Here is a 5,643-nt window from a genome sequence, read left to right on the forward strand (position 1 = left end):
GCGGTCCCAGCGGGTGGAGGGCGGGGCCGACCCGTGCCCGGGAACCCGAAACCAAAGGGCACGGTCTTCACCCTCAGGGGGCGCCCGATTGGGGGGTCCGTGCTCAGCAGCCAGAAGGGTTCCCCAAGGGGACTTCCTGCTTTCTGGGAAGTCGACACCCCCGAAGAGACTCTTCTGGAAATGACTCACCCAAGCAGGAGCTGCTGGCTGGGAAATGCAGGGAGCCTTGATGGAGGTGGCAGTGGTGATTATACAGGCACAGACATCAATGCTGATAGCTGTAATAACTACCACTTAAAATAACAACTACTAGTTATGAAGTGCTAACCTCCCGGGCCAGCCCTCCCTGCCCCTATAGCCCCATCCTTTGCAGTCTGCATTACTCATTTCTCTGGTTCCTTTTGGCTTACTTCAGCATCTTGCAGGCTTGGTTCTGCATAGAAGAAACCAAACCTACTGGATTCTTGGTTCTTAAATCCTACTACCCTTCTAACTGTTGCTGAACGGTAAAAACTGTGTGACCTTCGAAATTATTAGTGTTTTAGCTGTCCGAGGCTTTGAGTTGTGGTTAGTTTCCAACGCTGCTTATGCACCAACTCGTGAGAACACTTTCTTGATGAACAGGAGCCTGACATTAAAACAAGATGAGAGACTGTTTAAATATCGTCTCCTTCTTTCCCTGCTATCCACAGAACTGCTGCATGAAATAGGAATCCAAGTCACTGGAGAGCTGTGTGGTAACCACTGCAAAATACACACCACTAAATAATAATTCATTTAACTATTGTGTATTGTTACCCCCAGTTAAATACCACACACTGCAGCCTGTCCTTCAGCATAAAAAGCAGCAGAACAACTCTTCAATATAGCCTTAAGTTTAGTTAAGCTTAAGACGCCCGCTCTGTGTCAGCAGAATTCATTTTTTCTCCATTTTCTGGAAGAATTCAGTTCAGTTATGGTAATAACACAGTTAGTGTGTAATTTTTAAGAATAAAAGTTAATTCGTATGAATAAGATATAAAAACACTCCCTTTCATCAGAGAAAAATGTGTACAGTTTGTGCGGGCCTGTGAAATGGCTCAGCAGGTAAAACACTTGCCCTTCATGCCTGCTCACTAGAGTTCAATTCCTGAATCTACTCAAATATGGAAGTAAAGAATCGATTCCACAAGTTGTTCCCTGACATCCACGTGCATGCCCTGACATGCAAGTAACAAAACACACACACACACACACACACACACACACACACACACACAAATAATAATAAACACGTAAAAAATACATTAGGGCTCCAGAGATGGCCCAGTAGTTTGCAGAGGACTTGGGCTCATTTGTCAGCATCCACAATTCTAGTCCCAGGGGATCTGATACCCCTCCTGACTTCTATTAGAACCAGGTATGCACATAATGCATATATATAGACATAGGCAAAACATTCATGCACATAAAATAAAAAATCTTAAAAACAGTTAAAAGAACATACATTCATTTTTCCCTCAGTATGTATAGGACCTTAAGCAGACACATTTTCATATTTTCATGTAAAGTACACACAATCTCCCATATACTTTATTACCATTTCTAGATTCCTTTTAATGCCTAATACATGTAAACATTTTGTAAGTGGTGGTTAGGGAATTTTTAAGGGATTAATGACAAAGGAAAAAATCTTTTACATGTTCTGTCCAGATACAATTAATTTTTATATATTTTTATATGAAGTTTAAATTCACACATCTCATAGATAAAGAGAACAGACTGTGTGTTAAATGTGCACACATACACATTTTGAATGTGAATACATTATTGTCCCGTATGTGTTTAAGATTATCAACATGGAAAAGTAAACCTAGGTGTGACCTTGCTTGCTAAATTGACACATCTGGGAAGATGCAACATAAGTGAAGAATTGTTCTCATCAGATTGTTGATCTGATCCTGTCTGTGGGGACATTTTCTTGATTGCTAACTGATGTAGGTGAGTCCAGGTCACTGTGGGCAGTACCAATGCAAGGCAAGGGGCATTAGGTTGTATAAGAAACATAACCTGGGAGCAAACCAGGAATGACATTTCTCCATTATCTCTGCTTCATGCTTCAGCCTTGAGTTCCTGCTTTGGATTTGCTCAATGATGTGCTGAAGTTTCCTCCTTGAGTGGATTTGGTCATGGTGTTTACACAACAACAAAAAAAGAAGTAGGCCACTAGGTTACTCAGCTAAATAAATCCTCCAGCTCTGCCTCAGTCCTGTGAGCACAGATTTTAATCATTGGTGGCATAATTATTCATCATGTCTGTCCTAGTTTGCTTTCTATTGCTGTAATAAAAACAACTAAAAACAACTTGGAGAGGAAAAGATTTATTTATAAAAAACTTACACATCCAGACACAGCCTACCATTGAGGGAAACCAAGGATCTCAAGGCCAGAGTACAGAGTCATGAGCTGAAGCAAAGACCACAGAAGTATGCTGCTTACTGATTTGTTTGGCATGGCTTGTTCAGCCTATTTTCTTATGCAGCCCAACACCACCTACCCAAGGGTAGCCCTGTGTTCACAATAGGCTGGGCTCTCCCACATCACTAATCAAGAAAACACAACAATCTCAGGGAGGCATTTTCTCAGTTGAGGTTCTTTCTTTCCAAATGACCTAAGCTTAAATCAAATTGTCAAGAATTAATGAGCACAGTGTCTGTGCAGTGAATGAGGTGATTAAAAACTCAGTTTCTTGAAACACTGACCCTGGTGTCTTTACTTCACATCAACTTCCCATGCCGCATGCCTCATAAATGCAGACAACTTCCCTATGAATTAATCCATGTTCATTATCACATCACAATGGCTAGTGTTCTTATATTAGTTTCCAATACCCGATAATAGTTATTTATTGAATGGATCAATGAATAAACCAAAAAAAAAAACCCTCTGAATTTGAACTTTTGTGGTTCTTCTGGCAGTCTGTTCACTTTTCCAGAACTGCAGTATGTATAATGGGGGAAAGTTCAAAGTACCAATCACAGGAGAGTGGTTAGCTATCCCAAAGAGCATCTGCATCATCATCAGCCATCCAACTAGGAAGGGAACTAACAACTCCTTGAGCAATATGGAGTAAGCCCTGGCACAAACTGCTTGGAGAAAGAAGAGAAAAGGCAAAAGAATGTAAACATCATTTGTTTAATGGAAAAAGATAAATAGGAAGGTTCATACATTAGCAGCTTTTTGACAAAAAAAAATACTCTTTAAGAGGATTTATTTAGTTTTATTTTGTGTTTCCGAGTGTCTGCCTGCCTGCATGCATGTACGTATGTGCACCACACGCATGCATGGTGCCTGAGAAGGCTGGAAGAGGATACTGAATCCCCTGGAACATTAATTACAGGTGGTTTTGAGCTGCCATGTGGGTGCTGAAAACTGAATTCAGGTCTTCTGCAAAAGCAGTAAGTGCTCATAAACTCTGAGCCATCTAGGCAGACCCAACCAAAAACTTTTAGAAAGATGAAGACACAAATTAGGAAAATTAGTTTCTCATATGAGGCAGGTTAAGTGGAATAGATGATAGTTTAAGAAAGAATGAAACTGTCCAATATATCTTCTTTCTATTTTTATTAAGTTTTGCATTTTTCAAAAAAAAGTGAAACCAGTAAGGAATTGTAGCACAAGCCTATAATTTCAGCATATGGAAGCCTGGACAGGAGGGTTCTAAATTTAAAGACATCTCTGTAAGTCAGTGAGTTTGAGGCCATGAGAGATATCACATTTTGCTTCAATAAAATAAAAAAATATATATATAAAATAAAATGAAGGCAGATAAGGTGTTTCAGTGGGTAAAGGAACTTGCTGCCAAGACTGGTAGTCTGAGTTGTGTTGGGGAATATTATTTTCAGATGGATTACTTTGTTTATGCTGCATTTGATTAACTGTAAAGCCATGACTCTGTCTGTCTAAAACACCCGGTGGTCCTAATAAAGAGATGAATAGCCAATAGAGAGGCAGAAGCACAGGTAGGTGGGGCTGGCAGGCAGAGAGAATAAAAGGAGAAATGAGGAGGAGAAGGAGAATGAGGAACAGTAACAGGAGAACAAGGAGAAGAGGATATTAGGGGCCAGCCACCTGACTACACAGCAAGTCACAGAGAAAGAAAAAGAAAGGTATGCAGAAATAGAGACAGATAAAAGCCTAGAGGCAAAAGGTAGTCAGGATAATTTAAGAAAAGTAAAGCTGGCAAGAAACAAGTCAAGCTAAGGCCTGGCATTCATAATTAAGAATAAGCCTCTGAGTGTGATTTATTTAGGAGCTAGGTGGTAGGCTCCAAAAAAAGCAAAAAGAGAAAAAAAAAAACAATACAACAACTCTGGAGAGTTGGATCTCCAGAATTCAGTTGGATAAAGAAAATAATTGATTCCCTCAAGTTGACTTCACAAGTATGCTATGGCGTGCACCTGCATGCGCACACACACAAATATGTAAGTGTAAAAATTAAATGAATAAAATGAAAGAGATTTTAAAACTCTAAAATTGGAATCAAAGAGAAACAAATAAAATGAGTATTTATTGAAACGATAACAACTATATAGAAAAATGTTTTAATGAATAGATCTAAGAAAATAAATCATGCATAGAAAATACACTAAGAACACCTACAAGAACAACTGGAACAATACTATTAGGGTGTATTTGGGAGAAATATTGGTTGTGTGATCCAGAAAGTATTTTTTTTCTGTAAGACAGGAATAAACAAGAATATTGATACAGAAGTGTGATGGTCATGGTGGCTCCTAAGAATGTGAAGTTGTAGACGCCAAGAAAAGATCATCCATGTGGAAAATTCTGTTCACTGGAAGATATTAAAAGTAAAGAAGGACAGAGACATGCAGAAAATTAAAGGGACATAGTAAAAAACAGGAGCTGCTCACTCTGATGTCTGATTGTACTCTGACTGATAGGGAAGAAGCTAGCCTAGCACAGCTAACAACCTTTGCCATGAAGACATAAAGATATCTCTTTTCTGTAGAAATTACAAAGAAGTGCACTTAATAACAGTGAACCACACTCAAGGCCTAAGTGTGCATGGCGACACGCTGCCTTTTTTGTTTCCCAACTGTAAGCCTACAATTTTCTAGGACTCTTACAACCAAAACAAGGAGCTCCATTTACATAAAAGCTATAAACTAACTCCCTGGAACTTTTTGTAAGCAACTAGCAAGTCATATACAGTAAATGGTCCTGATTTGCAAAAACTTAAATTTTATACCACTCTCCAGTTGTAATAATTTTATAAAACGAGAAATGATTTTATGTGTTCTGTGTACAGGCATGTATAGCTTAAAGAAACAAAGCTCAATTTACATTTGACCGGAGAGGGTAGGAAAGGGGGAATGGGTGGAAGGGGAGGGAAATGGAAGGAGGGGAGGAGGTGAAAATTTGTAATAATAATAATAATAATAATAATAATGATAATAAAAAGAAAAAAAGAAAAAATATATCAATTCCACACAAAAAGTTATTTCCCCTCTGTGATATAAACACTTTAAATCTTGAGGAATTAATTATAATTTTTGTCTATGTCTTAACCAATTTTATGACAACATGACATAAGCTATAGTCACCTGACAAGAGGGAACCATGTAGGCATCTCATAGGGGG

The sequence above is a fragment of the Arvicola amphibius genome, chromosome 11, assembly GCF_903992535.2.
Source record: "Arvicola amphibius chromosome 11, mArvAmp1.2, whole genome shotgun sequence".
Lineage (NCBI taxonomy): Eukaryota > Metazoa > Chordata > Mammalia > Rodentia > Cricetidae > Arvicola > Arvicola amphibius.